A 12,023-nucleotide genomic window follows, 5' to 3' on the forward strand; every position below is an offset into this window, starting at 1 on the left:
AGCGACCGTTAGGATATGAGTGAGTTTTGACTAGTTTATTAAGCGGCTGTGGTCTAATTCCGGCTTATGTTGTTGTTCATAGGTTACTAGACCCACTCTAAGCTTAAGTCTACCCTGGAACACTCTGGCAAGTTTTCTACCCGTTATACTGTTATTGTGATGTAAATATGTATATGCATCATCTTGTGATAAGTGCATGATTGTTATTAGCAAATCTTACGATATATTGGAGCATGATATATATATATATGCATGCCTGTGTCATAATCTTGTTATCTCATTGTTGATTCAATTGTTATAAACTGCATAATACCTATGTTAGTGATAAGCATTATTTGCGTATACCCTTAGTATAGGGGACCCAAAGGTTAACATTTTTCTAAACCGGGAGGCGATGTTCCCGAGTATATTATATATATATATATAGTTTTTAAAACTATTAATCGAATAATGTTTATTCGATAGTTTTAAATTATAAGTGAATATTAGTTTGAATATTCATTCGAAGGTTATTGACTCCGTTTATTTTATTAAAAAATATTCTTTATTTTCTTAAAAAATAATTTTTCATTTGCTTTGATAAAAGCTATTCGTTATTGAAATATTATTTATAGCATAATATTCAAATATTCTTTGATTATCTTGGAATTGATTTATTCTATCAAATCATCCTTATTCCAAACGCTTTCAAAAATGTTTTCGAGTCTTCAAAATGATTTTAAAAGTTAGAGCGGATCCCAAAACTCATTTTCAAATTTAAAATCTTCCTTTCAAAGGGGATTTAAATACTTGCTCAAAACGTAAGGGATCCGGCTCTGTGGTGTATTTTATATTCGCAATGAGGTTGCTGATTTGATAAAGAGCTTTTGATTGCTTTCCCAACATTCGGGAAGTAAGTCCTTCTAAATGAGTCGGCATAAGCGACAGGCCGGGGTACGGTCTATCAAAGTGTAAGTGGCTGGGTGGCATTCCATCAATGTGTAAGAGGCCGGGTGGCGGTCCAGCACAAGGCCCTAATACGGCCAGGGTGATGACCGATTGGGGATTCATCCATCTACTAGTATAAAAGGTTACTTAATTGTTATCTTTGCCTGGTCAGCAAGATATCGGGTTTATGCCAAAGTTTTCTTCTTTCCAAATTCATTGGGTATTACAACTCTGTTTATACTTTTCATAACAGAGGTTTTCAAGGAAAGTATGAGATATATATGTATAGGTGTATATATATATATCGGGACTTAATGAAGTATCTCATAACTTCATTTCTTTTGAATGATATTTTAAAGATTGATTCTATTCAAGTATAATCTTGTAGTCTCATATATGTGGTGAACTTTTGAAACTAATTATACCTTGAACGGTGGTAGTTCAAGTAGTATTCGGAAAAGATATAAGTATATTGGAGTATCTTGTAACTTCATCTTTTCAACTTATATCTAGTTAATGATTATCTTATGCATGACAAAGATTTTCAGAAAAATGTGGAGACAAGGTTAGATATATGAGATCACTTTGCAACGATATTTTTATACAGTTATAAACTGGAACTCTTTGTATATTATGCATGGAAGAGGATTTTCAAGATTTTGAAAAGTATATATATATATACACTGATTATTTTGGGACCTGCTTGTGTTAAGATATCAAACTTGGTTCAATTTCTAGTTGACCAAGACTTTCATGAGTACTGTGAGAATGCTCATATATTGTTAATTATTATACATGTTGTTTTGGTGGGCTTGTTGCTCACCCTTACTTTATTCTTTCATCACACAACAACAGCTAGACAGATGAACATGACCAAGCTCCCAATTCGCGAGCGGATAGGAAATGTTTCGCAGTTTCCGGTAGGCATTGATGCCGCTATAGCTGAGGTAGGAACTACCAATAGGCTAGGATTTCAATTTTTGATGTACCAGACTTATGTATATTTATGAATTGTAATAATGGAAAAGAATATGTAAATTTATTCAGAAACCCTTTTGAGGTGTAACGACTTATAATTGTGGAATAAAATGACTTGTATTATTTTGGCATTCATCTCTGAGACTAAAACTTATGGTGTGTATATTGTGGGGTCACAGTACGCAGTAATTTGTTGTTTATTTAGATTAAGTGTTATTAAGGGAAATGGAACTCGTGATAACCCAGATCCCCGACCCTGTATTTGGGGGTGTTACATATTGCCTAGTGATTGTATATGATTTTTCTAAGTTCTTATGGACATATTTTTTTAGATCAAAGGATGAAGCTAGTGAAATCATCATCAATTGCATCAGGCAAGTCAACAATCATCCTGATCTCATTGTCAGAAGAATCAAGAGTGACAATGGAATTGAGTTCAAGAATTCTACAATGAGGTTATTTTGTGAAGAAAATGGAATCATGCATGAGTTCTCAGCTCCAAGAACACAACAACAAAATGGAGTGGTTGAGAGAAATAAGAGGTCATTGATTGAAGCTACAAGAACTACACTAGAAGAACCAAAGTTGTCAATATATTTTTGGGATGAGGCTGTCAACACTGCATGTGACACTCATAATATTTCTTTAATCAATCAAGACAAAAGCATGACTCCCTATCAATTGTTCAAAAAAAGAAAGCCAACATTGAACTTTCTTCATGTTTTTGGAGGTAAGTGTTATATTTTAAGGAATCAAGGTGACCAACATGGAAAATTTGATGCAAAAGCTAATGAAGGAATCTCTGTTGGATAGGCTATTGGAAAAGCATGTAGAGTCTACAATATAAGAACCAACATTGTTATGGAATCTGTACATGATATGTTTGATGATAAAAAGATTGAAGGACTGGAAGATGAAGGTTTCCATGAAAGCCTTAAATTTGACAATGTTGAGATGTACTATGATGATAGTAATGATGTAAGTAATATAGAAGGAATGGAAAAAGGATATTCAAACTTTTCATCTTAGTTGATGCACATAATGATGCATCCGTCAAAAAACAAGGTACAGCATCTGTTGAAAGATAAAGTGCAGCATTCGTTGAAAGACAAGGTACTGCATCCGTTAAAAGACAAAGTGTATCATCCGTTGAAAGACAGAATACAGCATCCGTTGATGATCACTTTTTGATAGGCGTTGATGGTCATTCCAGATCACTGTCTGACAGAACTCAATCTTCAAATCAAAGATCCACCAACTCAGGGGAGTATCATCTAGTCAACACTCAGTCACACATCAAGACACCAATGAGGCCACTTCATCTAGAGAAAATCTACCACCTCAAAGAAAATGGACTAAGAGTCATCCATTAAACTCATCATCGGTGATGCAACAGCTAGAGTGCAAACAAGAAGAGAAACTCAAGATGAATGTATGTACAATAGCTTTCTATCACAGGAAGAACCAAAGTGGGTATAAGAGGCTCTAATGGATCCATATTGGGTATTAGCTATACAGGAAGAACTAACCCAATTTGAGAGAAACAAAGTATGGAAGCTGGTACCCAAACCAAAAAACAAGAATTCTATTGATACTAAGTGGGTATTCAGAAATAAGATGGATGAAAATGGCATAGTCATAAGGAACAATGCTAGATTGGTTGCAAAAGGATACTCTTATCAAGAGGGAATAGATTTTGATAAGATATTTGCTCCAGTTGCAGGACTTGAAGGTATCAAAATCTTTCTAGCCTATACAGCCCATGCCAATTTCAAAGTCTATGTATGTCGGTCAACCTCCAGGTTTTGAAGACCCCAACTTTCTATACTATATATACTATCTATTGAAAGCATTTTATGGATTGAAGCAAGCACCTAGAGCCTGATATGAAACTCTATCAAAGTTCCTTTAAATCACTTCACTAGAGGTACTGTTGACAAACTCTTTTCTTTAGAAATGTAAATGGCTCTAGTATACTAGTTCAAATCTATGTAGATGATATAATACTTGGCTCTACAAATGATAAGCTTTGCAAAAAGTTTGCCAAATTGCTGCAAAGCAAATATGAAATGAGCATGATGGGAGAACTAACTTAAATTCTTGATTTACAAGTTATACAAGTTAGTGATGGAATATTAAGTAGTCAAACTAAATATATTTATGATCTTTTAATGAACATTGATCTTATAGATTGCACATCGGCAAAAACTTGCATGGCCACTACCACCAAACTTGAACTGAACACAACTGAAAAATCTGTGGACATTTCAAGTTATAGAGGTATGGTTGGCTTACTTTTATATTTAACAGCTAGTATGTTGGGAAAGACATGCATGTACAATACCAAGACTAAGTCATATTGACAATCCTGAGATTTAGTTGTTTGATAATCAATTTTTTATTTTGTATTATATTACTTGAGTCTGTAAAATGGTTAGAAAATTAGACTGGAGGATTTTTTTTGTGAACAGATTCAAGCTAAGGAATAAACTCTGGAAGAAGATCAAGCCATGATCATGCCTTAGAGAAAAGTGTAGAATCTTGGAATTGAATAAAGTTGTTCTATAAAAATATTATAAGTCGTTATATCAAAAAATCACAGATTAAGTAATTTCGAGAAGTCATTCGACAAGTCCATAATGACTTATCGAGAAGTCCAAAATGGCTTATATAGAAGTCTTAGAAATATCGACAAGTCAAATGAAGATGTAGAGAACCAGAGATTTTGACAAGTCATTTCTGCATGTAGAGAACTCAGAGATATCGACAAGTCAAATGAAGATGTGAATAATTGGCGATATCGACAAGTCAATTTCTCATATAGAGATCTCAGAGACATCGATAAGTCAAAATGTGTATGTAGAGAGTTCAGAGATATCGATAAGTCACTTCTACATGTAGAGACCTCGGATGTATCGATAATTCATTTCACATGCAAGGATTTATAGACCTTGACAAGTCAAGTACACCTATAGAGAACTCAGAGATCTCGATAAGTCATTATACTTATCGAGATGTCACTTCTCTATAGAACAAACTGGAGATCTCGACATGTTTCTCAAATACAAGAAAGGAAACAAGTTCAAGATTCAAGATTATCAGTCAAAAAATAATATACCAACTAGATTGAAAAGTCTACAAAGTAGCTGGGAGAATACAAGATCAAGGGCCAAGATTAATTGGACAAAGGATGGTCACAGACCTGCAAGATACTGCATAGATTTGCTAAGCTAGAAATGGAAATAAAAAAAGGTTGCTTTAGAAAGTAGTTTAGTACATTTTATGCAAGTCTTATAAATCCATGTTGCTAGTCTATAAAGCAAGCACTGGTCCTTAGTTCACATGTAACAAAACAGATAAAATTTTCTTGTATTCTCTCAATGAAGAGGCTGAGTTCTTATTATCTTAAGAACCCAGAATTTTTAGCAAGACAAACTTAATTAATACAAATTAAGTGAGTTTTGAAATACTATGTTTGTTTATTATTTTTGTAAACACAATATCTCTGCAAAATCTAAACTACTTTATTCACCTAAAATCTAAACAAGTTTAAAAAGGGTAAAAATCCAAGAAACACATTCACCCCCTGTGTTGCATTCAATATCTAACAAGTGGTATCAGAGCAAAATCTGAAAGTAAACATATAAAAGATCTTGGAATAATTAGTGCACAAGAGATAAGCAGTGTCAAGATACCATCCTTTTATAAAATCAACTATACACTTTGGAAGAAAAAGACGATGTTGTTCATAAAGATGGCCAATCCCATGTACATCCAGATTCTCAAGAATGACCCTTTGTTTACTATTTAAAGGGTTGATGAATCTACTGATGGAGACATGGTCATTCCATCTCATTTTTCCCCTAAAGACCCCTCAAAATATACTAAACCTGAAAAGGAAAAAGTCTCTCTGGACAGTGGCCTACAACTAATTCTGATAGAGTCACTTAGCAATGTTATATACAACAATATTGTCAACTGTGACACAGCCATACATATTTGGGAGAAGATTGAGATTCTATGTGAGTGTACAGAGGAAGTAAGTTTTAATCAAAGGAGAATACCAGTGTCTCAGTATGAGGGTTTCATGGCTAAGCTTAAAGAAGGAATTACTGAAGTTTTTGAAAGGTTCAACAAACTAATAATTGACTTACAATTTCATGATAACTATTATGAAGCTGGGGAGGTTAACCTAAAGTTTTTGCTAGCTCTTCCTGACCACCTTGAATAGAAAATATCAGTTATTAGACAAGGAAGAGACTTGAGCAGAATGACACTGGAAGTATTATATGAGATTTTGAAGACATATGAACTTGAGATGTTGCAAAGAACATCATCAAAGGAAAACCAAGGACATGTGGTCGATGGTTCCAGTGCCTTAGTTGTCAATGACAGTGAAACAAGTGAAGTTGAACAAGATGCTCAACGCCAGTCATTCATGCCGTTGGGCAAAAGAACAAGGGACCTCAGAAGTAAGTTGTTTTGGTGCTAGAGGAAGATGAATACTATACCCTTGATGAGCTAGATGATATGGATTAATCTATGTCTTATTTGGCTAGAAATTTCTCTAATATCAGGGTTAAAACGCCATGATTTTTCAAGAACAAAGGACAGTCTTCAAATAACAAAAAACTGTAAACCAAAAACTCAGTTTAACTCAGCTAGAAAAGGTGGCTACAGAACTGGATCTGTTGACATATAAAAAATAAGGTGCTTTAACTGTGATGGGTTAGGCCACTTTACAACTGACTGCAGGAAATAACAGGGAAAGGCTTGCATAACTGAAGGTAAAAGTTGGGATTATACTGATGAAGATGATGAGAATGAAGAATTTGGAAATTATGCACTTATGGCTCTTGAGCAAGGAGAATCATCCTCATCAAAATCAGAGGTACCAACTATAACTACCATTAATTTAAATACAAGTCAATATAAAGAAACTGTTGAAAAGATGAGTGTAGAGATGTTTCATATCCACACAAATATGGTGGCAGCTACTGAGGAGGTTAGTAGTCTGTCAAAGATAAATCAGAAGCTTGAGATTGAAAAACAAAAATTAGAACTGCAGCTTATTGAGCTTGAAACAATCAAGCAAGAAAATGAATATCTGAAAAACAAGCTCAAGTGTGCAAGTGAAATTGAAGCTGTGTTGAGGGAAAAATTGGAGAAGAATGAGGTAAAATTGAAGTCTTTCATAAATGCATCTCAGTTGGTTGGACAATACCATGAGAAGAACAATCCATGTGCTAATGCAGCTATTGGTTTGGACTATGATGCCTTGAATAGCAACAAGAAAGTTGAAGGTGACAAAGATAAAGTAATTACAAATCAAGATGTTCCAGTTATGCTGAAAAAAGTTGATGCACCTTTGTTCAAGGCATGTGAAGTTAATTTCAGTAAAGTTGAGTTGGTCATCAAGCAAGAACTTGCAAACGAAGATAATAACAAGAAAAATGAGGAAACCACTCATACTACTGAAGTTAAGAAGAAGCCCATGTCCAATCAAGTTTCTAAGACCCCAATCAAGGAAATCAAGATTGAGAATGCAAGAAAGAATAAGAAGAACGAGAATGGGAAAATTGGAGTAAACAAGAGCAATAACTTTGCATTTATTGCAGATGCTCCCAGCAAAACAATGTCAAAAGTGTGGCTTGACCAATCACCTAACTAACATTTGTAAAAAGGCTGTTAGTGAGCCAAAAGTGGGAGCATGCATATACAATGAAACAAAGGCTGAATATCCCTACTCATTTTGTGATAAATGTGATTGCATTCCTTGTAATATGAAAGTGATGAAAAGCTGTCATAAACTGAGAGTAGATATCAAAGAAGTTATCTGTAGATCTACATCTAAAGAGGAGAATGCAAATCAATTATTGAATACTGTTCTTTCTGATCAAATTCTACTTTTGTAACTTCTGTTACAAAGAAGAAAGTACCCAACACTACTTGGGTAGCTAAACACACTTAATCCATACTGTGTGCTGGACAAAGTGAAGAGAGTCATATGGATCATTGACAGTGAATGCTCCAGATATATGACAGGTGCTAAGGCCCTGCTATCATAGTTTGAGGAGATGGATGGCCCATTGGTGACTTTTGGAGACAACAATAAAGGATTCACAATGGGATATGGCAAGTTAATTTCTGGAAATGTTGTCATTGAAGATGTAGCATTGGTAGCCGGTCTTGAGGTAAATCTCTTGAGTGCCAGTCAATTCATAGATAGAGGATTCAAGGTTTCATTTGACAAAGGAGACTGCTCAGTTATCAGTAAAAAGACCGGTGAAGTTGTTTTGAAAGGAGCAAGGAAAGGAAGCTTGTTTGTTACAGATCTATACTCAGCAAATAAGGATGGTATATGTTGCTTCTACACCAAGGCATCTATTGAGCAAAGCAAACTGTGGCACAAGAAACTCTCTCACCTGAATTACAAAGCAATTAATACCCTGGTGAAAAAGGAATTAGTGAGATACATGCCAAGTATGGAATTTTCTCAGGATAAAGTTTGTGAGGTTTATTAAAAAGGAAAAATAAAAAGGTCCAGTCACAAAAGTAAAAAGGTGAATTTCATAAGTGCACCACTGCAGCTTATTCACATGGACCTGTTTGGACCAGTTAATGTCTTATCTATTTCTAGAAAGAAATATGCACTTGTGATGGTGGATGACTACTCAAGGTATATATGGGTAGAGTTTATGCATTCAAAGGATGAAACTCCATACATCATAATTGAACACATTAAGAAGATTGAGAAGCATGCTGAAGATCAAAACTATGTGAAAACATTCAGGAGTAACAATGGCACATAATTCAGGAATGCAATCTTAAATGAATTCTGCAAAGACAAGGGTATTGTTTAAGAGTTCTCAGCTGCAAGGACACCTCAGAAAAATGGGGTAGTTGAAATGAAGAATATAACTCTAGTTGAGGCTGCTAGAACAATGTTGCTAGACGTCAATTTGTCAACAAGTTTTTGGGAAAAAGTTGTCAATACTGCATGCTATACTCAAAACAAATATCTCATTACCCAAAATCTTGGCAAGTCACCTTACTCAAATTTTTCAAAAACTAATCCTACTATAAATCATCTACATGTGTTTGGAAGCAAGTGCTCTGTACCAAATGATAACTCTGAATATGTGGGAAAATTTAACCTCAAAGTTTTTGAAGCAATTTTTTCTGGGATATTCATTGGAAATAACTACCTACAGAGTTATGTGCTTGAACAGAAGAAAATTATGGAAAGCATATATGTGACCTTTGATGATAACAAGTGTCCAGGCTTGGAATGCCTTGATGAGAATGAAGCTGAAGCCCTTAAGTTTGAAAATCTAAACATTGATAGTGATTCTGAAGATGAAGCTGAGATCAACACAAGCAAAAAAATGAATGAAGAGTCAACTTAGCAAGTGAATCATGAGAATGAAAACTCATCTCATACACCTGAATTTGATGGCACAAACTCGGGGGGAGAAAGAGGAAAAAGTTCTGCAAGTCATTCCAATGGTGAAGAAATGCGGAAAATTCAAGTCAACAAAATTACACCAAGAAACGGGGTAGGAGTCACACAAGAGATGCAATTATTGGTGATCCAAATGCTGGAGTGAAGACTAGAAGTGCAAATATAAATGAATGTCTACATGCATGCTTTTTCTCAAAAATTGAGCCTAAAAAAACTGAGGAAGCTCTATTTGATCCTGACTGGATATCCGCCAAGCAAGAAGTGCTAAATCAGTTTGAGAGAAACAAAGTTTGAAAGTTGGTTCTTGCCTCAAAGAACAGAAGCATAATTGAAACAAAGTGGGTGTAAAGGAATAAAAAAGATGAGAATGGAATTGTGATAAGGAACAAAGCAAGGTTTTTGCAAAAGGCTACTCATAAGAAGAAGGAATTTACTATGATGAAAATTTTCTCAAGTTGCAAGAATTGAAGCAAAAATAATCTTTCTTGCATTTGCTGCACACTCAAATTTTAAGGTGTATCAAATGGATGTAAAGAGTGCATTCCTTAATGGTGAGTTGGGAGAAGAGGTTTATGTGCAACAACCCCCTGGCTTTGAAGATACAAAATTTCCAGATTTTGTTTATCAACTACTCAAGGCTCTCTATGGATTGAAGTAAGAACCTAGATGTAATAACCCCAAAAATTTTGGACTTTTTGAAACCCTGATAAATAGTAACTTTTGCTGATGATGCTGATTAAGGAAAATTATCAGCCCACGATATATAGGAGTACTGTTATGGAAATTCTAAGATCGTATTAGTATTCCATAAAGTAAATGAGTGTACGTAAAGATCGGTAGAATTCGAATTCGAACACTTTGATTTTTCCCGAAAATCCACCAGATACCGAAAGAAATGAGTATAAGATAACATGATTAAAATAATTTAAATTCAAGAATTATAAGAGAGGATCATAAAAGGAATATAAAATATTGAGAAAGGTTTAGGGGAACCCAAGTAATAAGATCCCGGATATGATCCCTCAAACGATAAACGAGAACAAAAGTTAAGCGAACCGTATAACAGATCAGCGATCATTAGCCAAGTAATTAGTAGTTAATCAAAGGGGTTAGTGGAGGATGATGTCATCACACCAACAAGAGGAGGACAAGTGTAAGCAGATGACATAAGCAGATGACATGAGCATGACAAAGTGGGAAGGATTGGTTGGTTGATTGTGAGCCACACAATTTTTACCATGGTAACAATTTAATTAACAAACAAAAGGTAGCAACCAAGCCAAGGCAAAACAAATCACAAAACACAAATTAGACGTTGACTTTTGCTTTCCAAGAACAAAAGCTCTCGTCCAAAACCAGAGCAGCAACTTCAAACTACCATATCTCCTTCAATACTTACTCAAATAGTATGTTCTATAGCTCTTTGGAAAGGTATTGATATGGCCTACAACTCTTGTTCACAAGTCTCGTCCAAATAAGCACGGTAAGACCCTCGTTTTGACAGTTCTTTCAATCTGACTTTTAGAAACTTCAAAACCTAACTTTGTGTTCTTGATTTCTTTGGAAAGATCAAGCTTGTAGGAGGCTCCCTAAGACTTCCTAGCTACTCTAATCACTCCAAGGAAGGTATAACACCTCCAAACCCTAGCTTTACTTTGAGTATTACGATGGTTTTGATGGTTATAGTAAATAAGAAGCATGATGCTTGTGTGTTTAGAGTTTGGATTGGATTTGTAGTGATTTGGATGTTGAAATCTTGTTTATAGTTAATGAAACTTAAGTATAGCTAGTAATTCATGTGTGGGGTTGTATAAATTGGAAAATCTTGAGGTTTGGGGACTGATGTAGTAAGTTTTGGATGAGGGTTGATTGTATTGTTGATTGTGAGTTGAATGGTGGTTGTTTGGAGTGGTTTAAAACTTGGTAATCGCGTAAACATAGTCGTCGTAATGCCCAATTTCATACAACTGTTTATTCTTAGTGTTCGGGACAGATAACTAACTATTGAATCTGTGAATTTTCCATGTTTAGTTAGATTATGTCGTAAGCTTCGTTTTGATATGTGGTTCGCTTGAATCTGATGTACAGTTTAGGAGAAACGACCGTTATAAGTAACGGCATTTCGTGAACGAACAATTACCCCTCGCCTTACTTTGAAATCTTGGTTAAGGCCCTTAAATGACTAATTGGAGTATGAAACAATTATGTAAAGTGGATTAGGCAGTTAGTAGAGTACTCGCGAAAGAATCACCTTAAAATTCTTAATGGTTAATTTCTTAAAAATGGTGGAGCCAAGGGTACTCGAATGACTTATGTGATTCGTTAAGCGTAGAAGTGACCATAAGCAAACGTTAGGGTTCAATTGGTTAAAGTCTAGTTTCTTAAGCGACCGTGGTTTAATTCTGACTTATGTTGTTGTTCATAGTTTATCGGACCCACTCTAAGCTTAAGTCTAACCGGGAACACTCAGGCAAGTTTTCTACCCGTTATACTGTTGTTGTGATGTAAATATATGTATATGCATTATCTTGTGATAAGTGCATGATTGTTATTAACAAATTTTGCGATATATTGGAGCATGCTGATATGGGATATATGCATGCCTGTTTCGTAATCTTGATATCTAATTGTTGATTCAAATACTTATAAGTTG

This window comes from Apium graveolens, chromosome 4 (genome assembly GCF_009905375.1).
Source record: "Apium graveolens cultivar Ventura chromosome 4, ASM990537v1, whole genome shotgun sequence".
In the NCBI taxonomy this organism is placed as follows: Eukaryota; Viridiplantae; Streptophyta; class Magnoliopsida; order Apiales; family Apiaceae; genus Apium; species Apium graveolens.